A 27427-nucleotide genomic window follows, 5' to 3' on the forward strand; every position below is an offset into this window, starting at 1 on the left:
TGTGTTCCTTCTATTAACCCTGTGTGTTCTATTCTATTAACCCTGTGTGTTCTATTCTATTAACCCTGTGTGTTCTATTCTATTAACCCTGTGTGTTCTATTCTAGTAACCCTGTGTGTTCTATTCTATTAACCCTGTGTGTTCTATTCTATTAACCCTGTGTGTTCTATTCTATTAACCCTGTGTGTTCTATTCTATTAACCCTGTGTGTTCTATTCTATTAACCCTGTGTGTTCTATTCTAGTAACCCTGTGTGTTCTATTCTAGTAACCCTGTGTGTTCTATTCTAGTAACCCTGTGTGTTCTATTCTAGTAACCCTGTGTGTTCTATTCTAGTAACCCTGTGTGTTCTATTCTAGTAACCCTGTGTGTTCTATTCTAGTAACCCTGTGTGTTCTATTCTAGTAACCCTGTGTGTTCTATTCTAGTAACCCTGTGTGTTCTATTCTATTAACCCTGTGTGTTCTATTCTATTAACCCTGTGTGTTCTATTCTATTAACCCTGTGTGTTCTATTCTAGTAACCCTGTGTGTTCTATTCTATTAACCCTGTGTGTTCTATTCTATTAACCCTGTGTGTTCTATTCTAGTAACCCTGTGTGTTCTATTCTATTAACCCTGTGTGTTCTATTCTATTAACCCTGTGTGTTCTATTCTATTAACCCTGTGTGTTCTATTCTATTAACCCTGTGTGTTCTATTCTATTAACCCTGTGTGTTCTATTCTAGTAACCCTGTGTGTTCTATTCTATTAACCCTGTGTGTTCTATTCTATTAACCCTGTGTGTTCTATTCTAGTAACCCTGTGTGTTCTATTCTATTAACCCTGTGTGTTTCTATTCTAGTAACCCTGTGTGTTCTATTCTAGTAACCCTGTGTGTTCTATTCTAGTAACCCTGTGTGTTCTATTCTAGTAACCCTGTGTGTTCTATTCTATTAACCCCGTGTGTTCTATTCTATTAACCCCGTGTGTTCTATTCTATTAACCCCGTGTGTTCTATTCTAGTAACCCCGTGTGTTCTATTCTAGTAACCCCGTGTGTTCTATTCTAGTAACCCCGTGTGTTCTATTCTAGTAACCCCGTGTGTTCTATTATAGTAACCCCGTGTGTTCTATTCTAGTAACCCCGTGTGTTCTATTCTAGTAACCCTGTGTGTTCTATTCTATTAACCCTGTGTGTTCTATTCTAGTAACCCTGTGTGTTCTATTCTATTAACCCTGTGTGTTCTATTCTATTAACCCTGTGTGTTCTATTCTAGTAACCCTGTGTGTTCTATTCTATTAACCCTGTGTGTTCTATTCTATTAACCCGGTGTATTAACCCGGTCTGTTTCCGTAACCCTGTGTGTTCTATTCTATTAACCCTGTGTATTCTAGTAACCCTGTGTGTTCTATTCTAGTAACCCTGTGTGTTCTATTACCCTGTGTGTTCTATTAACCCGGTGTGTTCTATTCTAGTAACCCTGTGTGTTCTATTCTATTAACCCCGTGTGTTCTATTCTATTAACCCTGTGTGTTCTATTCTATTAACCCGTGTGTTCTATTCTAGTAACCCTGTGTGTTCTATTCTAGTAACCCGTGTGTTCTATTCTAGTAACCCCGTGTGTTCTATTCTATTAACCCCGTGTGTTCTATTCTAGTAACCCCGTGTGTTCTATTCTAGTAACCCCGTGTGTTCTATTCTAGTAACCCTGTGTGTTCTATTCTAGTAACCCTGTGTGTTCTATTCTAGTAACCCTGTGTGTTCTATTCTAGTAACCCTGTGTGTTCTATTCTAGTAACCCTGTGTGTTCTATTCTATTAACCCTGTGTGTTCTATTCTAGTAACCCTGTGTGTTCTATTCTAGTAACCCTGTGTGTTCTATTCTAGTAACCCTGTGTGTTCTATTCTATTAACCTTGTGTGTTCTAATTCTATCTATTAACCCTGTGTTCTTTCTAGTAATTCTCTAGTAACCCTGTGTGTTCTATTCTAGTAACCCTGTGTGTTCTATTCTAGTAACCCTGTGTGTTCTATTCTATTAAACCTGTGTGTTCCATCCTCCATGTTGTCAGATCTGATCTCCCACCTGCTGGACCCAGTGGTTGACCCGTGGTCAGACAGAGAGAGACAGAACATGTATGAACAGATCACTGTTCCTGAGTCCTACAGCGGTCCTCACCTCACCTTCCCCCTCACCGTCTCTCACACCAACGCCCTGCTCTCTGCATTCAAAGAACAACAGGTACCGTACCATTCAATTCAAACTTTATTTCCCCCACTGTGTGCTACAGGACCAGTATTCTTAAAGCGTCTCAGAGTAGTAGTGCTGGTCTCGGATCAACTTCACTGTGTCCATATAATCATACTCATTATGATCTAAAGGCACAAACTGATCCTAGATCAGGACTGCTTTCTGAATATGTGCCCAGGGAGTACAGGAGCTGTTGTGGACAGTATGACAGCTTAATGAATAATAACAGATCAATAACCTATAGTCCTACCTGATGGGTCCTCTTCTTCCAGCCTCTCCACGGCAGATACATGCTGCAGTTGTTACACCAGACTAAGAAGCTCCTGAAACAGATGCCAAACGTCATTCACCTGTCCACACCCTACGCCAAGGAGATCACAATATGTGGTAGGTTGTTGATATATTTTTAGTGGTTGGATTGATATAGAGCTTTTCCAGATGATCAAAGCACTTTACACTGTATGAAGGAAACTAATCCACCACCCCAATATTGTGTTCAGTACTGCTAACTATGTTGTCCAATATTGTTTTCAGTACTGCTAACTATGTTGTCCAATATTGTTTTTAGTGCTGCTAACTATGTTGTCCAATATTGTTTCAGTACTGCTAACTATGTTGTCCAATCTTTGTCCAATATTGTGTTCAGTACTGCTAACTATGTTGTCCAATATTGTTTTCAGTACTGCTAACTATGTTGTAAAATATTGTGTTCAGTACTGCTAACTATGTTGTCCAATATTGTTCAGTACTGCTAACTATGTTGTCCAATATTGTGTTCAGTACTGCTAACTCTGTTGTCCAATATTGTGTTCAGTACTGCTAACTCTGTTGTCCAATATTGTTTTCAGTGCTGCTATGTTGTCCAATATTGTGTTCAGTACTGCTAACTATGTTGTCCAATATTGTTTTCAGTGCTGCTAATTATGTTGTCCAATATTGTTTTCAGTGCTGCTAACTATGTTGTCCAATATTGTTTTTAGTACTGTAACTATGTTGTCCAATATTGTGTTCAGTGCTGCTAACTATGTTGTCCAATATTGTGTTCAGTACTGCTAACTATGTTGTCCAATATTGTGTTCAGTACTGCTAACTATGTTGTCCAATATTGTGTTCAGTACTGCTAACTATGTTGTCCAATATTGTTTCAGTACTGCTAACTATGTTGTCCAATATTGTTATCAGTGCTGCTAACTATGTTGTCCAATATTGTTTTCAGTACTGCTAACTATGTGTCCAATATTGTTTTCAGTGCTGCTAACCATGTTGTCCAATATTGTGTTCAGTACTGCTAACATGTTGTCCAATATTGTTTTCAGTACTGCTAACTATGTTGTCCAATATTGTTTTCAGTACTGCTAACTATGTTGTCCAATATTGTTTTCAGTACTGCTAACTATGTTGTCCAATATTGTGTTCAGTACTGCTAACTATGTTGTCCAATATTGTTATCAGTGCTGCTAACTATGTTGTCCAATATTGTTATCAGTACTGCTAACTATGTTGTCCAATATTGTTTTCAGTGCTGCTAACTATGTTGTCCAATATTGTTTTCAGTACTGCTAACTATGTTGTCCAATATTGTGTTCAGTACTGCTAACTATGTTGTCCAATATTGTTTTCAGTACTGCTAACAATATTGTTTTTAGTGCTGCTAACTATGTTGTCCAATATTGTTTTCAGTACTGCTAACTATGTTGTCCAATATTGTTTTCAGTGCTGCTAACTATGTTGTCCAATATTGTTTCAGTACTGCTAACTATGTTGTCCAATATTGTGTTCAGTACTGCTAACTATGTTGTCCAATATTGTGTTCAGTACTGCTAACTATGTTGTCCAATATTGTGTTCAGTACTGCTAACTATGTTGTCCAATATTGTGTTCAGTACTGCTAACTATGTTGTCCAATATTGTGTTCAGTACTGCTAACTATGTTGTCCAATATTGTGTTCAGTACTGCTAACTATGTTGTCCAATATTGTTTTCAGTACTGCTAACTATGTTGTCCAATATTGTTTTCAGTACTGCTAACTATGTTGTCCAATATTGTTTTCAGTACTGCTAACTATGTTGTCCAATATTGTGTTCAGTACTGCTAACTATGTTGTCCAATATTGTTTTCAGTACTGCTAACTATGTTGTCCAATATTGTTTTCAGTGCTGCTAACTATGTTGTCCAATATTGTGTTCAGTACTGCTAACTATGTTGTCCAATATTGTTTTCAGTACTGCTAACTATGTTGTCCAATATTGTTTTCAGTACTGCTAACTATGTTGTCCAATATTGTGTTCAGTGCTGCTAACTATGTTGTCCAATATTGTGTTCAGTACTGCTAACTATGTTGTCCAATATTGTGTTCAGTACTGCTAACTATGTTGTCCAATATTGTTTTCAGTACTGCTAACTATGTTGTCCAATATTGTTTTCAGTACTGCTAACTATGTTGTCCAATATTGTGTTCAGTACTGCTAACTATGTTGTCCAATATTGTTTTCAGTACTGCTAACTATGTTGTCCAATATTGTTTTCAGTGCTGCTAACTATGTTGTCCAATATTGTGTTCAGTACTGCTAACTATGTTGTCCAATATTGTTTTCAGTACTGCTAACTATGTTGTCCAATATTGTTTTCAGTACTGCTAACTATGTTGTCCAATATTGTTTTTAGTACTGCTAACTATGTTGTCCAATATTGTGTTCAGTACTGCTAACTATGTTGTCCAATATTGTTTTCAGTACTGCTAACTATGTTGTCCAATATTGTTTTCAGTGCTGCTAACTATGTTGTCCAATATTGTTTTTAGTACTGCTAACTATGTTGTCCAATATTGTTTTTAGTACTGCTAACTATGTTGTCCAATATTGTTTTTAGTACTGCTAACTATGTTGTCCAATATTATTTTAGTACTGCTAACTATGTTGTCCAATATTGTTTTAGTACTGCTAACTATGTTGTCCAATATTGTTTTCAGTACTGCTAACTATGTTGTCCAATATTGTTTTTAGTACTGCTAACTATGTTGTCCAATATTGTTTTTAGTACTGCTAACTATGTTGTCCAATATTATTTTCAGTACTGCTAACTATGTTGTCCAATATTGTTTTTAGTACTGCTAACTATGTTGTCCAATATTATTTTCAGTACTGCTAACTATGTTGTCCAATATTGTTTTTAGTACTGCTAACTATGTTGTCCAATATTGTTTTTAGTACTGCTAACTATGTTGTCCAATATTATTTTCAGTACTGCTAACTATGTTGTCCAATATTGTGTTCAGTACTGCTAACTATGTTGTCCAATATTGTGTTCAGTACTGCTAACTATGTTGTCCAATATTATTTTCAGTGCTGCTAACTATGTTGTCCAATATTGTGTTCAGTACTGCTAACTATGTTGTCCAATATTGTGTTCAGTACTGCTAACTATGTTGTCCAATATTGTGTTCAGTACTGCTAACTATGTTGTCCAATATTGTGTTCAGTACTGCTAACTATGTTGTCCAATATTGTTTTCAGTACTGCTAACTATGTTGTCCAATATTTGACCATGTACTGTCTTGTACTTGTTGGTTAATTTCATTTAAAGGCCTTTAGCTTTTTGGGGAGAGACGTGAGTATCCAGATGTCAAGTTGACTATCTAGTACACAACACTATCTAGGACACAACACTATCTAGGACACAACACTATCTAGGACACAACACTATCTAGGACACAATAACACTATCTAGTACACAATAACACTATCTAGTACACAATAACACAACACTGTCTAGTACACAATAACACAACACTGTCTAGTACACAACACTGTCTAGTACACAACACTATCTAGTACACAAAACTATCTGGTACACAATAAAACAAGGCTGACTGTCTGGTACACAACACTATCTAGTACACAACACTATCGAGTACACAACACTATCGAGTACACAACACTATCTAGTACACAACACTATCTAGGACACAACACTATCTAGTACACAAACACAACACTGTCTAGTACACAACACTGTCTAGTACACAACACTGTCTAGTACACAACACTGTCTAGTACACAACACTATCTAGTACACAACACTATCTGGTACACAATAAAACAAGGCTGACTGTCTGGTACACAACACTATCTAGTACACAACACTATCTAGTACACAACACTATCTAGTACACAATAACACAAGGCTGACTGTCTGGTACACAACACTATCTGGTACACAACACTATCTGGTACACAACACTATCTGGTACACAACACTATCTGGTACACAACACTATCTAGTACACAACACTATCTAGTACACAACACTATCTAGTACACAATAACACAAGGCTGACTGTCTGGTACACAACACTATCTAGTACACAACACTATCTAGTACACAATAACACAAGGCTGACTGTCTGGTACACAACACGATCTAGTACACAACACTATTGAGTACACAACACTATCTAATACACAACACTATCTAGTACACAATAATGCAACACTGACTATCTAGTACACAACACTATCTAGTACACAATAACACAAGGCTGACTGTCTGGTACACAACACTATCTAGTACACAACACTATTGAGTACACAACACTATTGAGTACACAACACTATTGAGTACACAACACTATCTAATACACAACACTATCTAGTACACAATAATGCAACACTGACTATCTAGTACACAACACTATCTAGTACACAAACACCGGCTGACTGTCTAGGACACAACACTGACTATCTAGTCCACAACACTATCTAGTACACAATAACACAAGGCTGACTGTCTAGGACACAACACTGACTATCTAGTACACAACACTATCTAGTACACAAAAACACAGGCTGACTGTCTGGTACACAATAACACAACACTGACTATCTAGGACACAATAACACAACACTGACTATCTAGGACACAATAACACAACACTGACTATCTAGGACACAACAACACTGACTATCTAGGACACTGACTATCTAGGACACAATAACACAACACTGACTATCTAGGACACAACACTGACTATCTAGGACACAATAACACAACACTGACTATCTAGGACACAACACTGACTATCTAGGACACAATAACACAACACTGACTATCTAGGACACAATAACACAACACTGACTATCTAGGACACAACACTGACTATCTAGGACACAATAACACAACACTGACTATCTAGGACACAACACTGACTATCTAGGACACAACACTGACTATCTAGGACACAATAACACAACGCTGACTATCTGGGACACAACACTGACTATCTAGGACACAATAACACAACACTGACTATCTAGGACACAACACTGACAATCTAGGACACAACACTGACTATCTAGGACACAATAACACAACACTGACTATCTGGGACACAACACTGACTATCTGGGACACAACACTGACTATCTGGGACACAACACTGACTATCTAGGACACAACACTGACTATCTAGTACACAATAACACAACACTGACTCTCTAGGACACAATAACACAACACTGACTATCTAGGACACAATAACACAACACTGACTATCTGGGACACAACACTGACTATCTGGGACACAACACTGACTATCTGGGACACAACACTGACTATCTAGGACACAACACTGACTATCTAGGACACAACACTGACTATCTAGTACACAACACTGACTATCTAGTACACAATAACACAACACTGACTCTCTAGTACACAACACAACACTGACTATCTAGGACACAACACTGACTATCTAGTACACAACACTGACTATCTAGGACACAATAACACAACACTGACTATCTAGGACACAACACTGACTATCTAGGACACAACACTGACTATCTAGGACACAACACTGACTATCTAGGACACAATACTGACTATCTAGTACACAACACTGACTATCTAGGACACAGTAACATAACACTGACTATCTAGTACACAATAACACAACACTGACTATCTAGTACACAACACTGACTATCTAGGACACAATAACACAACACTGACTATCTAGTACACAATAACACAACACTGACTCTCTAGGACACAACACAACACTGACTATCTAGGACACAACACTGACTATCTAGTACACAACACTGACTATCTAGGACACAACAACACAACACTGACTATCTAGGACACAATAACACAACACTGACTATCTAGGACACAACACTGACTATCTAGGACACAACACTGACTATCTAGGACACAACACTGACTATCTAGGACACAACACTGACTATCTAGGACACAATAACACAACACTGACTATCTAGGACACAACACTGACTATCTAGGACACAACAACACAACACTGACTATCTAGGACACAATAACACAACACTGACTATCTAGGACACAACAACACAACACTGACTATCTAGGACACAACACTGACTATCTAGGACACAACACTGACTATCTAGGACACAATAACACAACACTGACTATCTAGGACACAATAACACAACACTGACTATCTAGTACACAATACTGACTATCTAGTACACAACACTGACTATCTAGGACACAACACTGACTATCTAGGACACAATAACACAACACTGACTATCTAGGACACAATAACACAACACTGACTATCTAGGACACAATAACACAACACTGACTATCTAGGACACAACAACACAACACTGACTATCTAGGACACAACAACACAACACTGACTATCTAGGACACAATAACACAACACTGACTATCTAGGACACAACAACACAACACTGACTATCTAGGACACAACACTGACTATCTAGGACACAACACTGACTATCTAGGACACAATAACACAACACTGACTATCTAGGACACAACACTGACTATCTAGGACACAATAACACAACACTGACTATCTGGGACACAACACTGACTATCTGGGACACAACACTGACTATCTAGGACACAATAACACAACACTGACTATCTAGGACACAACACTGACTATCTAGGACACAATAACACAACACAATAACACAACACTGACTATCTGGGACACAACACTGACTAACACAACACTGACTATCTAGGACACAATAACACAACACTGACTATCTAGGACACAATAACACAACACTGACTATCTAGGACACAATAACACAACACTGACTATCTGGGACACAATGACAACACAACACTCACTATCTAGGACACAATAACACAACACTGACTATCTAGGACACAACAACACAACAACTATCTAGGACACAACAACACAACACTGACTATCTAGGACACAACACTGACTATCTAGGACACAACACTGACTATCTAGGACACAATAACACAACACTGACTATCTAGGACACAACACTGACTATCTAGGACACAACACTGACTATCTAGGACACAACACTGACTATCTAGGACACAATAACACAACACTGACTATCTAGGACACAACACTGACTATCTAGGACACAATAACACAACACTGACTATCTAGGACACAACATTGACTATCTAGGACACAACAACACAACACTGACTATCTAGGACACAACACTGACTATCTAGGACACAATAACACAACACTGACTATCACAACACTGACTATCTAGGACACAACACTGACTATCTAGGACACAATAACACAACACTGACTATCTAGGACACAACACTGACTATCTAGGACACAACACTGACTATCTAGGACACAATAACACAACACTGACTATCTGGGACACAACACTGACTATCTGGGACACAATAACACAACACTGACTATCTAGGACACAACACTGACTATCTAGGACACAACACTGACTATCTAGTACACAACACTGACTATCTAGGACACAACACTGACTATCTAGGACACAACACTGACTATCTAGGACACAACACTGACTATCTAGTACACAATAACACAACACTGACTATCTAGGACACAATAACACAACACTGACTATCTAGGACACAATAACACAACACTGACTATCTAGGACACAACAACACAACACTGACTATCTAGGACACAACACTGACTATCTAGGACACAATAACACAACACTGACTATCTAGGACACAATAACACAACACTGACTATCTAGGACACAACAACACAACACTGACTATCTAGGACACAACACTGACTATCTAGTACACAATAACACAACACTGACTATCTAGGACACAACAACACAACACTGACTATCTAGGACACAACACTGACTATCTAGGACACAACACTGACTATCTAGGACACAACACTGACTATCTAGGACACAATAACACAACACTGACTATCTAGGACACAATAACACAACACTGACTATCTAGGACACAATAACACAACACTGACTATCTAGGACAGAATAACACAACACTGACTATCTAGGACAGAATAACACAACACTGACTATCTAGGACAGAATAACACAACACTGACTATCTAGGACAGAATAACACAACACTGACTATCTAGGACAGAATAACACAACACTGACTATCTAGGACAGAATAACACAACACTGCCTATCTAGGACAGAATAACACAACACTGCCTATCTAGGACAGAATAACACAACACTGACTATCTAGGACAGAAGGACACAACACTGACTATCTAGGACACAACACTGACTATCTAGGACACAACACTGACTATCTAGGACACAACACTGACTATCTAGGACACAACACTGACTATCTAGAACATAACAGCCCCTCAGCTCCCAAAATAGAGCTCTGTCTCCCGGTTGTTTATTTACATAATGAAAAGACTTTGTTTCACCTCAATGGCCTCCTTCCCTGTTGTCGGAGTCGCATCTCATCAAACTCAAGAATCCTTGAGACGAACGTTAAACACACACACACAGAACATGAATGACTCATTTAATGTCAGTTAACCAATTAACCCAGTCATTTTGGTTTCATATGATATGGATGCTCAGATTTCTAGGAGGAAATGTGTCTACTACCTTTTTAAAATCTTCTAATGCTTGTAATTTTCTTCAGGAGATTTACATGGCCGCCTAGATGACTTGCTGCTCATATTCTACAAGGTTAGGCTCTTGACACGATACTGTACATGCCATAGTATACCTGTGACACTCCATGAAGAGAAACAATGGCCTAGTTTCTCCATAGTAATGATTCCATCTCTTTCAGAACGGCCTCCCCTCGGCAGAGACTCCGTATGTGTTCAACGGAGACTTCGTGGACCGAGGGAAGAAGTCTGTGGAGATCATCATCCTGCTGTTTGCCTACCAGCTCCTCTACCCAGACCACATGACCCTGAACCGAGGCAACCACGAGGACCACCTCATGAACCTCCGGTAGTTACAGACACCCAGACCACATGACCCTGAACCGAGGCAACCACGAGGACCACCTCATGAACCTCCGGTAGTTACAGACACCCAGACCACATGACCCTGAACCGAGGCAACCACGAGGACCACCTCATGAACCTCCGGTAGTTACAGTCACCCAGACCACATGACCCTGAACACTGAGGCAACCACGAGGACCACCTCATGAACCTCCGGTAGTTACAGACACCCAGACCACATGACCCTGAACCGAGGCAACCACTGAGGACCACCTCATGAACCTCCTGTAGTTACAGACACCCAGACCACATGACCCTGAACCGAGGCAACCACGAGGACCACCTCATGAACCTCCGGTAGTTACAGACCACATGACCCTGAACCGAGGCAACCACGAGGACCACCTCATGAACCTCCGGTAGTTACAGACACAGACCACATGACCCTGAACCCGAGGCAACCACGATGGACCACCTCATGAACCTCCTGTAGTTACAGACACCCAGACCACATGACCCTGAACCGAGGCAACCACGAGGACCACCTCATGAACCTCCTGTTACAGAGTTACATGACCCACCCAGACCTCCATGACCCTGAACCGAGGCAACCACGAGGACCACCTCATGAACCTCCGGTAGTTACAGACCACATGACCCTGAACCGAGGCAACCACGAGGACCACCTCATGAACCTCCGGTAGTTAGACACACAGACCACATGACCCTGAACCGAGGCGACCACCTCATGAACCTCCGGTAGTTACAGACACCCAGACCACATGACCCTGAACCGAGGCAACCACGAGGACCACCTCATGAACCTCCGGTAGTTAGACACCCAGACCACATGACCCTGAACCGAGGCAACCACGAGGACCACCTCATGAACCTCCGGTAGTTACAGACCACATGACCCTGAACCGAGGCAACCACGAGGACCACCTCATGAACCTCCGGTAGTTAGACACACAGACCACATGACCCTGAACCGAGGTTACACACAGACCACATGACCCTGAACAGAGGCAAACCCACCTCCGTAGTTACAGACCACCTCATGAACCTCCGGTAGTTACAGACACCCAGACCACATGACCCTGAACCGAGGCAACCACGAGGACCACCTCATGAACCTCCGGTAGTTACAGACACAGACCACATGACCCTGAACCGAGGCAACCACGAGGACCACCTCATGAACCTCCGGTAGTTACAGACACCCAGACCACATGACCCTGAACCGAGGCAACCACGAGGACCACCTCATGAACCTCCGGTAGTTACACACACAGACCACATGACCCTGAACCGAGGCAACCACGAGGACCACCTCATGAACCTCCGGTAGTTACACACACAGACCACATGACCCTGAACAGAGGCAGACCCATGACCCTGAAGGACCACCTCATGAATCTCCGGTAGTTACACACACAGACCACATGACCCTGAACCGAGGCAACCACGAGGACCACCTCATGAACCTCCTGTAGTTACACACACAGACCACATGACCCTGAACCGAGGCAACCACGAGGACCACCTCATGAACCTCCGGTAGTTACAGACACCCAGACCACATGACCCTGAACCGAGGCAACCACGAGGACCACCTCATGAACCTCCGGTAGTTACAGACACCCAGACCACATGACCCTGAACCGAGGCAACCACGAGGACCACCTCATGAACCTCCGGTAGTTACAGACACCCAGACCACATGACCCTGAACCGAGGCAACCACGAGGACCACCTCATGAACCTCCGGTAGTTACAGACACACAGACCACATGACCCTGAACCGAGGCAACCACGAGGACCACCTCATGAACCTCCGGTAGTTACAGACACCCAGACCACATGACCCTGAACAGAGGCAACCACGAGGACCACCTCATGAACCTCCGGTAGTTACAGACACCCAGACCACATGACCCTGAACCGAGGCAACCACGAGGACCACCTCATGAACCTCCGGTAGTTACAGACACCCAGACCACATGACCCTGAACCGAGGCAACCACGAGGACCACCTCATGAACCTCCTGTAGTTACACACACAGACCACATGACCCTGAACCGAGGCAACCACGAGGACCACCTCATGAACCTCCGGTAGTTACACACACAGACCACATGACCCTGAACCGAGGCAACCACGAGGACCACCTCATGAACCTCCGGTAGTTAGAGACACAGACCACATGACCCTGAACAGAGGCAACCACGAGGACCACCTCATGAACCTCCGGTAGTTACAGACACCCAGACCACATGACCCTGAACCGAGGCAACCACGAGGACCACCTCATGAACCTCCGGTAGTTACAGACCACATGACCCTGAACCGAGGCAACCACGAGGACCACCTCATGAACCTCCGGTAGTTACAGTCACCCAGACCACATGACCCTGAACCGAGGCAACCACGAGGACCACCTCATGAACCTCCGGTAGTTACAGACACAGACCACATGACCCTGAACCGAGGCAACCACGAGGACCACCTCATGAACCTCCGGTAGTTAGACACCCAGACCACATGACCCTGAACCGAGGCAACCACGAGGACCACCTCATGAACCTCCGGTAGTTACAGACACCCAGACCACATGACCCTGAACCGAGGCAACCACGAGGACCACCTCATGAACCTCCTGTAGTTACACACACAGACCACATGACCCTGAACCGAGGCAACCACGAGGACCACCTCATGAACCTCCTGTAGTTACAGACCCAGACCACATGACCCTGAACTGAGGCAACCACGAGGACCACCTCATGAACCTCCGGTAGTTAGACACACAGACCACATGACCCTGAACCGAGGCAACCACGAGGACCACCTCATGAACCTCCTGTAGTTACACACACAGACCACATGACCCTGAACCGAGGCAACCACGAGGACCACCTCATGAACCTCCTGTAGTTAGACACACAGACCACATGACCCTGAACCGAGGCAACCACGAGGACCACCTCATGAACCTCCGGTAGTTAGACACACAGACCACATGACCCTGAACCGAGGCAACCACGAGGACCACATCATGAACCTCCTGTAGTTACACACACAGACCACATGACCCTGAACCGAGGCAACCACGAGGACCACATCATGAACCAGATAGAGAAACACGTTAGCATTTTCATTCTAATTGGTCCTCGACAAACCCCAGCTGTTTCAAATATCTATTCAATTCTAGTACAAGCACACCTATACAACGCTTCAGATACAAAATCCCAAAACTTTATTTATGTTTTTTTAATTTACAAGACAACAAATGTTGCTTTGAACTGTCCTACACACAAGAACATGCATGACAAGCACAACATTGCAGTATATTAACGCTGCTCTGTTGTCTGTTTTTCAGATATGGATTCACTAAAGAAGTTATGCAGAAGTACAAGGTGAAGTCCCCTTCACTGTTCACACCGGACCTATGTAGTTGTACTCACCACCATCTAGTGGCAGCTTCTTGTCATGACCACTCTGCAGACATGTACACCTCTCTCCCTCTCTTTCTCTCTCTCTGTCTCTCTGTCTCTCTCTCTTTCTCTCTCACTCTCTCTGTCTCTCTCTCTCTCTGTCTCTCTGTCTCTCTCTCTCCTCTGCTGACATGTAAACCTCTCTCTCCCTCTCTCTCTCTCTCTCCCTCCCTCCTCTACAGACACATGGCAGGGACATCCTACTGCTGGTCCAGGATGTGTTCAGCCTCCTCCCCATAGCAACAGTCATCGATAACAAGGTGCTCATCGTCCATGGAGGAATATCTGACATGACGGACCTGGATTTCCTCAGCTCTATAGAGAGACACAAGGTGAAAACAGATTGTACGGTAGGTCCTGTACGGTAGATCCTGTACGGTAGGTCCTGTACGGTAGGTCCTGTACTGTAGGTCCTGTACTGTAGGTCCTGTACTGTAGGTCCTGTACGATAGGTCCTGTACGATAGGTCCTGTACTGTAGGTCCTGTACTGTAGGTCCTGTACGATAGGTCCTGTACGATAGGTCCTGTACTGTAGTACTCACCACCATCTAGTGGCAGCTTCTTGTCATGTCCTGTACTGTAGGTCCTGTACTGTAGGTCCTGTACTGTAGGTCCTGTACTGTAGGTCCTGTACTGTAGGTCCTGTACTGATAGGTCCTGTACTGTAGGTCCTAGGTCCTGTACTGTAGGTCCTGTACTGTAGGTCCTGTACTGTAGGTCCTGTACTGTAGGTCCTGTACGATAGGTCCTGTACGATAGGTCCTGTACTGTAGGTCCTGTACTGTAGGTCCTGTACTGTAGGTCCTGTACTGTAGGTCCTGTACTGTAGGTCCTGTACTGTAGGTCCTGTACTGTAGGTCCTGTACTGTAGGTCCTGTACTGTAGGTCCTGGGTAGTAGGTCCTGTACTGTAGGTCCTGTACGGTAGGTCCTGGGTAGTAGGTCCTGTACTGTAGGTCCTGTACTGTAGGTCCTGTACTGTAGGTCCTGTACTGTAGGTCCTGGGTAGTAGGTCCTGTACTGTAGGTCCTGTACGGTAGGTCCTGTACTGTAGGTCCTGTACGATAGGTCCTGTACGATAGGTCCTGTACTGTAGGTCCTGTACTGTAGGTCCTGTACTGTAGGTCCTGTACTGTAGGTCCTGGGTAGTAGGTCCTGTACGATAGGTCCTGTACTGTAGGTCCTGTACGGTAGGTCCTGTACTGTAGGTCCTGTACTGTAGGTCCTGTACTGTAGGTCCTGTACTGTAGGTCCTGTACTGTAGGTCCTGGGTAGTAGGTCCTGTACGGTAGGTCCTGTACTGTAGGTCCTGTACTGTAGGTCCTGTACTGTAGGTCCTGGGTAGGAGGTCCTGTACTGTAGGTCCTGTACTGTAGGTCCTGTACTGTAGGTCCTGTACTGTAGGTCCTGTACGGTAGGTCCTGTACTGTAGGTCCTGTACTGTAGGTCCTGTACTGTAGGTCCTGTACGGTAGGTCCTGTACTGTAGGTCCTGTACTGTAGGTCCTGGGTAGGAGGTCCTGTACTGTAGGTCCTGTACTGTAGGTCCTGTACTGTAGGTCCTGTACTGTAGGTCCTGTACTGTAGGTCCTGTACGATAGGTCCTGTACTGTAGGTCCTGTACGGTAGGTCCTGTACTGTAGGTCCTGTACGGTAGGTCCTGTACTGTAGGTCCTGTACTGTAGGTCCTGTACGGTAGGTCCTGGGTAGTAGGTCCTGTACGATAGGTCCTGTACTGTAGGTCCTGTACGGTAGGTCCTGTACTGTAGGTCCTGTACTGTAGGTCCTGTACTGTAGGTCCTGGGTTGTAGGTCCTGTACGGTAGGTCCTGTACTGTAGGTCCTGTACTGTAGGTCCTGTACTGTAGGTCCTGTACGGTAGGTCCTGTACGGTAGGTCCTGGGTTGTAGGTCCTGTACGGTAGGTCCTGTACTGTAGGTCCTGTACTGTAGGTCCTGTACTGTAGGTCCTGTACGGTAGGTCCTGTACGGTAGGTCCTGGGTTGTAGGTCCTGTACGGTAGGTCCTGTACTGTAGGTCCTGTGCACTAGGTCCTGTACGGTAGGTCCTGGGTAGGAGGTCCTGTACGGTAGGTCCTGGGTAGTAGGTCCTGTACTGTAGGTCCTGGGTAGTAGGTCCTGTACGGTAGGTCCTGTACGGTAGGTCCTGTACTGTAGGTCCTGTACTGTAGGTCCTGTACTGTAGGTCCTGTACTGTAGGTCCTGGGTAGTAGGTCCTGTACTGTAGGTCCTGGGTAGTAGGTCCTGTACTGTAGGTCCTGGGTAGTAGGTCCTGTACGGTAGGTCCTGGGTAGGAGGTCCTGTACTGTAGGTCCTGGGTAGGAGGTCCTGTACGGTAGGTCCTGTACTGTAGGTCCTGGGTAGGAGGTCCTGTACTGTAGGTCCTGTACTGTAGGTCCTGGGTAGTAGGTCCTGGGTAGTAGGTCCTGTACTGTAGGTCCTGTACTGTAGGTCCTGTACTGTAGGTCCTGTACTGTAGGTCCTGTACTGTAGGTCCTGGGTAGTAGGTCCTGTACTGTAGGTCCTGTACTGTAGGTCCTGTACTGTAGGTCCTGTACGGTAGGTCCTGTACTGTAGGTCCTGGGTAGGAGGTCCTGTACGGTAGGTCCTGGGTAGGGTAGGTCCTGTACTGTAGGTCCTGTACTGTAGGTCCTGGGTAGGAGGTCCTGTACTGTAGGTCCTGTACTGTAGGTCCTGTACTGTAGGTCCTGGGTACTAGGTCCTGTACTGTAGGTCCTGGGTAGGAGGTCCTGTACTGTAGGTCCTGTACTGTAGGTCCTGGGTAGTAGGTCCTGTACTGTAGGTCCTGTACTGTAGGTCCTGTACTGTAGGTCCTGTACTGTAGGTCCTGTACTGTAGGTCCTGGGTACTAGGTCCTGTACGGTAGGTCCTGGGTAGGAGGTCCTGTACTGTAGGTCCTGTACTGTAGGTCCTGGGTAGTAGGTCCTGTACTGTAGGTCCTGTACTGTAGGTCCTGGGTAGGAGGTCCTGTACGGTAGATCCTGGGTAGGAGGTCCTGTACGGTAGGTCCTGGGTAGGAGGTCCTGTACGGTAGGTCCTGGGTAGGAGGTCCTGTACTGTAGGTCCTGTACTGTAGGTCCTGTACTGTAGGTCCTGTACTGTAGGTCCTGGGTAGGAGGTCCTGTACTGTAGGTCCTGTACTGTAGGTCCTGGGTAGTAGGTCCTGTACTGTAGGTCCTGTACTGTAGGTCCTGTACTGTAGGTCTTGTACTGTAGGTCCTGTACTGTAGGTCCTGTACTGTAGGTCCTGTACTGTAGGTCCTGTACGGTAGGTCCTGTACTGTAGGTCCTGTACGGTAGGTCCTGGGTAGGAGGTCCTGTACTGTAGGTCCTGTACTGTAGGTCCTGTACTGTAGGTCCTGTACTGTAGGTCCTGTACTGTAGGTCCTGTACGGTAGGTCCTGTACTGTAGGTCCTGTACGGTAGGTCCTGGGTAGGAGGTCCTGTACTGTAGGTCCTGTACTGTAGGTCCTGTACTGTAGGTCCTGTACTGTAGGTCCTGGGTAGTAGGTCCTGTACTGTAGGTCCTGGGTAGGAGGTCCTGTACTGTAGGTCCTGTACTGTAGGTCCTGTACTGTAGGTCCTGGGTAGTAGGTCCTGTACTGTAGGTCCTGTACTGTAGGTCCTGTACTGTAGGTCCTGGGTAGGAGGTCCTGTACTGTAGGTCCTGTACTGTAGGTCCTGTACTGTAGGTCCTGTACTGTAGGTCCTGTACTGTAGGTCCTGTACTGTAGGTCCTGGGTACTAGGTCCTGTACTGTAGGTCCTGTACGGTAGGTCCTGTACGGTAGGTCCTGTACTGTAGGTCCTGTACTGTAGGTCCTGTACTGTAGGTCCTGGGTACTAGGTCCTGGGTAGTAGGTCCTGTACTGTAGGTCCTGGGTACTAGGTCCTGGGTAGTAGGTCCTGTACTGTAGGTCCTGTACTGTAGGTCCTGGGTACTAGGTCCTGGGTAGTAGGTCCTGTACTGTAGGTCCTGGGTAGGAGGTCCTGTACTGTAGGTCCTGTACTGTAGGTCCTGTACTGTAGGTCCTGGGTAGTAGGTCCTGTACTGTAGGTCCTGGGTAGTAGGTCCTGTACTGTAGGTCCTGTACTGTAGGTCCTGTACTGTAGGTCCTGTACGGTAGGTCCTGTACGGTAGGTCCTGTACGGTAGGTCCTGTACTGTAGGTCCTGTACTGTAGGTCCTGTACTGTAGGTCCTGGGTAGTAGGTCCTGTAAATCAAATCAAATCAAATTTTATTTGTCACATACACATGGTTAGCAGATGTTAATGCGAGTGTAGCGAAATGCTTGTGCTTCCAGTTCCCACAATGCAGTAATAACCAACAAGTAATCTAACAATTCCAAAACTAATTTCTTATACACAGTGTAAGGGGATAAAGAGTATGTACATAAAGATATGAATGAGTGATGGTACAGAGCAGCATAGGCAAGATACAGTAGATGTACTGTACTGTAGGTCCTGGGTAGTAGCCTATGAGGAAATGGTCCAGAATGTGTAGTTGTTCCATTGAGAGAATCATATGACCCTGTTTTCTGTCAACAAAACAGTCGGTCATTTGGGACAACAAAGATTCATCCTACTGTTCTCTAGCCTGCAATCCACACTGGCTGGGATAAAACTGAAGGACTGTTGCCACTGGCTAGCCGCGCTCGTAGATAACAATTTTTACTGGCTCGGGTCCGAAATAAGTGCCATGAGATCTTTGAAAATACAAAATATCCTTAACGGCAGGGCTAGTTGCACACATTTTTCTACTGACCCGGTCTGAAACGTACTAGCCTCGGGCTAGCAGACTGGCTTCATTTCCATCTGTAGTGAAACAGAGTGACATTCAGTCAGTGGGGATTCAAGATAACGGTACTCTCTTTCCTCTGGCAGGTGAAATCTGCCCTGAGGCTTCCTAGGAGGACTCTGAACCATCTGGAGGTGACTAGGAGCAGTAGTCAGGTCAGTTCCTGATACAGTAGGATGGAGGTGACTAGGAGCAGTAGACAGGTCAGGTCCTGATACAGTAGGACGGAGGTGACTAGGAGCAGTAGTCAGGCCAGTTCCTGATACAGTAGGATGGAGGTGACTAAGAGCAGTAGTCAGGTCAGTTCCTGATACAGTAGGATGGAGGTGACTAGGAGCAGTAGTCAGGCCAGTTCCTGATACAGTAGGATGGAGGTGACTAGGAGCAGTAGTCAGGTCAGTTCCTGATACAGTAGGATGGAGGTGACTAGGAGCAGTAGTCAGGTCAGGTCCTGATACAGTAGGATGGAGGTGACTAGGAGCAGTAGTCAGGTCAGGTCCTGATACAGTAGGATGGAGGTGACTAGGAGCAGTAGTCAGGTCAGTTCCTGATACAGTAGGATGGAGGTGACTAGGAGCAGTAGTCAGGTCAGTTCCTGATACAGTAGGATGGAGGTGACTAGGAGCAGTAGTCAGGTCAGTTCCTGATACAGTAGGATGGAGGTGACTAGGAGCAGTAGTCAGGTCAGTTCCTGATACAGTAGGACGGAGGTGACTAGGAGCAGTAGACAGGTCAGTTCCTGATACAGTAGGATGGAGGTGACTAGGAGCAGTAGTCAGGTCAGTTCCTGATACAGTAGGATGGAGGTGACTAACAGGTCACATCCTGATACAGTAGGATGTTCAGTATTACATTGTGTTCTTGTTTTATTTTGTATATGTGTATTTTATTGACTATCAGCTGTAAAGTCTACCCTTAGGGATAATAAAGATTCTCTACACTACTCAGGGCCAGCCAGAGAGCCCCCGGTGTAGGAGCAGGGGCCAGCCAGAGAGCCCCCGGTGTAGGAGCAGGGGCCAGCCAGAGAGCCCCCGGTGTCGGAGCAGGGGCCAGCCAGAGAGCCCCAGGTGTAGGAGCAGGGGCCAGCCAGAGAGCCCCAGGTGTAGGAGCCGGGGCCAGCCAGAGAGCCCCAGGTGTAGGAGCAGGGGCCAGCCAGAGAGGCCCAGGTGTAGGAGCAGGGGCCAGCCAGAGAGCCCCAGGTGTAGGAGCAGGGGTCAGGACCATGGCAACAGCCCCAAGAAGAGACGTCACCTCACCAGACAGGGCAGCTCTTCCTCTTCATCCTCACTGTGCTCCCCCCGGGGGTCGTCCCGCCTCACTCTGTGCCGCTGCCTTTCTCCCAGCATGCTGAGCCCCACCGACAACCTCCAGGTGTTCTTCCTAATGATGATAATAATAACAACCAATAATAATAACAATTTTAATAATATTATTATTGTTAGGTGCCCTTCCTGGACTCCTTCACCACCCTCCCCGTCCGTCAGCCACCCAGGGAGGAGTTGGAGTGGAAACAGGTGAGAGCAGAGCGCCACCTACAGGCTGGAGGCCTAACCGCGGTGGTTCGGTGGATCAAGAAGATTACAAAATAGACTTGCAGAATTTGGCTTCCTGCTCTTTTCTCTTCCTAGTAAAGTTGATATATAGTTGAAACATTGTCCAACAGGAAGTTATCCTATGCACCAATCCTACATTCCGGTAGTCGGACCGTTCTGACTGTGTGTCATGTTGAAGGTAGTAGATTTGCTGTGGAGCGAGAAGAGCCAGCCAGGCTGCAGCCCCAACACCTTCAGGGAGGAGGCAGTTACTCGGGCCAGACGTGACCAGACGCCTGCTGGAGAGACACGGCATGACTCTGCTGATCAGATCACATGAGTGTAAACAGGAGGGCTACGAACTCTGCCACGACGGACAGGTGATGGCTAGCAGACAACAGGACTAGCTCTATAAGATATATGATGGCTAGCAGACAACAGGACTAGCTCTATAAGATATATGATGGCTAGCAGACAACAGGACTAGCTCTATAAGATATATGATGGCCAGCAGACAACAAGACTAGCTCTATAAGATATATGATGGCTAGCAGACAACAGGACTAGCTCTGTAAGATATATGATGGCTAGCAGACAACAGGACTAGCTCTATAAGATATATGATGGCTAGCAGACAACTGGACTAGCTCTATAAGATATATGATGGCTAGCAGACAACAGGACTAGCTCTATAAGATATATGATGGCTAGCAGACAACAGGACTAGCTCTATAAGATATATGATGGCTAGCAGACAACAGGACTAGCTCTATAAGATATATGATGGCCAGCAGACAACAAGACTAGCTCTATAAGATATATGATGGCTAGCAGACAACAGGACTAGCTCTATAAGATATATGATGGCTAGCAGACAACAAGACTAGCTCTATAAGATATATGATGGCTAGCAGACAACAGGACTAGCTCTGTAAGATATATGATGGCTAGCAGACAACAAGACTAGCTCTATAAGATATATGATGGCTAGCAGACAACAGGACTAGCTCTATAAGATATATGATGGCTAGCAGACAACAGGACTAGCTCTGGATCAAGTAAGATATATGACCAGTTAGTGGTCTGTCCTCTCTTCCTCCCCCATGGCTAGTAGACCACCTGACTCTAGTAGACCACCTGACTCTGTAGACCACCTGACTCTAGTAGACCACCTGACTCTAGTAGACCACCTGACTCTATAAGATCTAAGTGTATTTTTTGTTCTTTCAGGTGATCACCATTTTGCTCTGCGTCTAACTACTATGAGGAGGCTAGCAATGGAACATTAAACTGGGCAGAGAGCTGGTCCCTCGCTTCTTCCAGTACCAGGTCAGCAGGAATACCAGGAAACTCACCCTGACTCAGATCAGGGGCTGTAAACAGGAGGGTAGGAACTCTGGGGTATAAGACAGGTGGAGGTAGGGGCTGGGGTACTCTATGGAGGGTACCGGGGCTGGTGCAGGTGGATCAGAAGCTGGGGTATAAAATGGAGGAGGGGCTGGGGTGCAGGTGGAGGTAGGGGCTGGGGTGGAGGTGGAGGTAGGGGCTGATATGGAGATGGAGGTAGGGGCTGGGGTGGAGTAGGGGCTATGGACCAGGGGCTGGGGTGGTGGAGGTAGGGGCTGGGGTGGAGGTAGGCTCTGGGGTAAGGTGGAGGTAGGGGCTGGGGTGGACAAGGGGCTGGGCTGGAGGTAGGGGCTGAGGTGGAGGGTGGAGGTAGGGGCTGGGGTGGAGGTGGAGGTAGGGGCTGGGGTGGAGGTGGAGATAGGGGCTGGGCTGCAGACAACAGGGGCTGGGGTGGATATATGATGGCTAGCAGACTGAGGTGGAGGTAGGGGCTGGGGGTGGATATATGATGGCTAGGGGCTGGGTGGAGGCAGACAACAGGGCTGGGGTGGATAAGATAGGGGATGGCTGGAGGTGGACAAGGGGCTGGGGTGGAGGTAAGATATATGGGGCTGGGGACAACAGGACTAGCTGGGGTGGAGATATATGGGGCTAGAGGTGGAGGTAGGGGCTGAGGTGGAAGATAGGGGCTGAGGTGGAGACAACAGGACTAGCTCTATAAGATATATGATGGCTAGCAGACAACAGGACTAGCTCTAGGGGATGGGGTGGAGGTAGGGGCAACAGGAGGTAGGGGCTATAAGGTAGGGGATGGGTGGAGCAGACAAGGGGCTGGGGTGGATAAGGTAGGGGCTGGGTGGAGGTGGACAACAGGGCTGGGCTCTATGGAGGTATATGATGGTGGAGACAACAGGGCTGAGGTGGAGGTAGGGGCTGAGGTGGATGGCTAGCAGACAGGTGGACTAGGGGCTGAGGTGGATATAGGGGCTGGGGCAGAGGTAACAGGCTGGCTCTGAGGTGGAGGTAGGGGTGGGGTGGAGACAACAGGACTAGGGGCTATAAGATATATGATGGGTAGCAGGGCAGGGGTAGCTCTATAAGATATATGATGGCTAGCAGGTGGAGGACTAGGGGCTCTATAAGATATATGATGGCTGGGGGCAGACAACAGGACTGGGGTGGAGGTGGATATATGATGGCTGCAGGGTGGAGGTGGAGGTCTATAGGGGCTATATGATGGCTAGCAGACAACAGGACTAGCTCTATAAGATATATGATGGCTAGCAGACAACAGGACTAGCTGGGGTAAGATATATGATGGCTGCAGACAACAGGACTAGCTCTATAAGATATATGATGGCTAGCAGACAACAGGGGCTGGGGTGGAGGTATATGATGGCTAGCAGACAACAGGACTAGCTCTATAAGATATATGATGGGTGGAGGCAGACAACAGGACTAGCTCTATAAGATAGGTATGATGGCTAGCAGACAACAGGACTAGGCTCTAGGTGGAGGTATGGGGCTAGCAGACAACAGGACTAGCTCTATAAGATATATGATGGCTGCAGACAACAGGACTAGCTCTATAAGATATATGATGGCTAGCAGACAACAGGACTAGCTCTATAAGATATATGATAGGGGCTGCAGTGGAACAGGACTAGGCTCTGAGGTGGATATATGGGGCTGAGGTGGAGGTAGCTCTAGGTGGAGGTAGGGGCTGAGGTGGAGGTAGGGGCTGGGGTGGAGGTAGTAGGTACCTGGGGCTGGGGTAGAGGTAGGGACTGGGGTGGAGTAGTACCACCTGCTGGGGTGGAGGTAGGGACTGGGGTGGAGGTAGGGGCTGGGACCAGGTAAGTGTAGGGGCTGGGGTGGAGGTGGAGGTAGGGGCTGGTCTGGACTGGAGGTAGGGGCTGGGGTGGGTGGAGGTAGGGGCTAAACTGGAGAGAGCTGGTCCCTGACTTCTTCCAGTACCTGAGGTCAGTAGGGGCTGAGGTGGAGGTAGGGGCTGAGGTGGAGGTAGGGGCTGGGGTGGAGGTAGGGGCTGGGGCTGAGGTGGAGGTAGGGGCTGGGGTGGAGGTAGAGGTAGGGGCTGGGGTAGAGGTAGGGGCTGGGGTAGAGGTAGGGGCTGGGGTGGAGGTAGGGGCTGGGGTGGAGGTAGGGGCTGGGGTGGAGGTAGAGGTAGGGGCTGGGGTAGAGGTAGGGGCTGGGGTGGAGGTGGAGGTAGGGGCTGGGGTGGAGGTGGAGGTGGAGGTAGGGGCTGGGGTGGAGGTGGAGGTAGGGGCTGAGGTGGAGGTAGGGGCTGAGGTGGAGGTAGGGGCTGAGGTGGAGGTAGGGGCTGAGGTGGAGGTAGGGGCTGGGGTGGAGGTAGAGGTAGGGGCTGGAGGTGGAGGGGCTGGGGTGGAGGTAGGGGCTGGGGTGGAGGTAGAGGTAGGGGCTGGGGTGGAGGTAGAGGTAGGGGCTGGGGTGGAGGTAGAGGTAGGGGCTGGGGTAGAGGTAGGGGCTGGGGTGGAGGTAGAGGTAGGGGCTGGGGTGGAGGTGGAGGTGGAGGTAGGGGCTGGAGGTGGAGGTAGAGGTGGAGGTAGGGGCTGGAGGTGGAGGTAGGGGCTGGGGTGGAGGTGGGGCTGAGGTGGAGGTAGGGGCTGGGGTGGAGGTAGAGGTAGGGGCTGGAGGTAGAGGTAGGGGCTGGGGTGGAGGTAGGGGCTGGGGTGGAGGTGGAGGTAGGGGCTGGGGTGGAGGTAGAGGTAGGGGGGGGTGGAGGTAGAGGTAGGGGCTGGGGTGGAGGTGGAGGTAGGGGCTGGGGTAGAGGTAGGGGCTGGGGTGGAGGTAGAGGTAGGGGCTGGGGTGGAGGTAGAGGTAGGGGCTGGGGTGGAGGTAGGGGCTGGGGTGGAGGTAGGGGCTGGGGTGGAGGTAGGGGCTGGAGGTGGAGGTAGGGGCTGGAGGTGGAGGTAGGGGCTGGGGTGGAGGTGGGGTAGGGGTGGTGGTGGAGGTAGGGGCTGGGGTGGAGGTGGAGGTAGGGGCTGGGGTGGAGGTAGGGGCTGGGGTGGAGATAGGGGCTGGGGTGGAGGTAGGGGCTGGAGGTGGAGGTAGGGGCTGGAGGTGGAGGTAGGGGCTGGAGGTGGAGGTAGGGGCTGAGGTGGAGGTAGGGGCTGGAGGTGGAGGTAGGGGCTGGAGGTGGAGGTAGGGGCTGGAGGTGGAGGTAGGGGCTGGAGGTAGGGGCTGGAGGTGGGTGGAGGTAGGGGAGGGGTGGGGTGGAGGTAGGGCTGGGGTGGAGGTGGAGTTAGGGGCTGGGGTGGAGTTAGGGGCTGGGGTGGAGTTAGGGGCTGGGGTGGGGTGGGGCTGGGGGTGGAGGTAGGGGCTGGGGTGGAGTTAGGGGGCTGGGGTAGGAGGTGGAGGTAGGGGTGGAGGTGGAGGTGGAGGTGGAGGTGGGGTGGAGGTAGGGTGGAGGTAGGGGTGGAGGTAGGGGGTAGAGGCTGGGGTGGAGGTGGAGGTAGGGGCTGGGGTGGAGGTGGAGGTAGGGGCTGGGGTGGAGGTGGAGTTAGGGGCTGGAGGTGGAGATAGGGGCTGGAGGTAGGGGCTGGGGTGGAGGTGGAGGTAGGGGCTGGGGTGGAGGTGGAGGTAGGGGCTGGGGTGGAGGTGGAGGTAGGGGCTGGGGTGGAGGTAGGGGCTGGAGGTGGAGGTGGAGGTAGGGGCTGGAGGTGGAGGTAGGGGCTGGAGGTGGAGGTAGGGGCTGGGGTGGAGGTAGGGGCTGGGGTGGAGGTAGGGGCTGGGTAGGAGGTGGAAGTTGGAGGTAGAGGGTGGAGGTGGAGGTAGGGGTGGAGGTAGGGGGTGGAGGTGGAGGTAGGGGGTGGAGGGAGGGGCTGGGGTGGAGGTAGGGGGTGGAAGTGGAGGGAGGGACTGGGCTGGGGTGGAGGTAGGGGGTGGAGGTGGAGGTGGAGGTAGGGGCTGGGGGATCACGGTTCCTACTGGTCTCTACATACAGAGAGTGACAATGAGTTGATTATCGTGTGTGTGTGTGTGTGTGTGTGTGTGTGTGTGTGTGTGTGTGTGTGTGTGTGTGTGTGTGTCCGTCCGTCCGTCCGTCCGTCCGCAGGGTGAATGTGTCAGAGGGTTCAGCTGTAAGGGCTGTACAGGAGAAGCTGTTTTCCCACCGCTCAGAACTCATGGCTGCCTTTCAGCAGTATGACACAAGTAACAGTGGTAAGATATTTTGGCAATAACACCCTATAACGCCTGCCAGCTGTTCAAGAACACCCCAAAGATCACCTGGAACGCGCCCATCATTGTGTATCATGAGTGACTCTGTGCTGTGTCTGTTCCAGGTATCTCTGTCAGTGAGTTAGACTGTCTGTTCAGTGACAGTGAGTTAGACTGTCTGTTCCAGGCTGTATCTCTGTCTGTCAGTGAGTTAGACTGTCTGTTCCAGGCTGTATCTCTGTCTGTCAGTGACTTAGACTGTCTGTTCCAGGCTGTATCTCTGTCTGTCAGTGAGTTAGACTGTCTGTTCCAGGCTGTATCTCTGTCAGTGAGTTAGACTGTCTGTTCCAGGCTGTATCTGTCTGTCAGTGAGTTAGACTGTCTGTTCCAGGCTGTATCTCTGTCTGTCAGTGAGTTAGACTGTCTGTTCCAGGCTGTATCTCTGTCTGTCAGTGAGTTAGACTGTCTGTTCCAGGCTGTATCTC

The 27427-nt window shown here is 47.6% G+C and overlaps 1 pseudogene; it reads left to right on the forward strand.

Annotated features, from left to right (window-relative positions):
• The first annotated feature begins 2025 nt into the window (after window positions 1-2025).
• Window positions 2026-27427, forward strand: part of LOC135531099 (uncharacterized) — a 58893-nt pseudogene continuing 33491 nt past the window's right edge.

The sequence above is a fragment of the Oncorhynchus masou genome, unplaced genomic scaffold, assembly GCF_036934945.1.
Source record: "Oncorhynchus masou masou isolate Uvic2021 unplaced genomic scaffold, UVic_Omas_1.1 unplaced_scaffold_1511, whole genome shotgun sequence".
Classification (NCBI taxonomy): domain Eukaryota; kingdom Metazoa; phylum Chordata; class Actinopteri; order Salmoniformes; family Salmonidae; genus Oncorhynchus; species Oncorhynchus masou.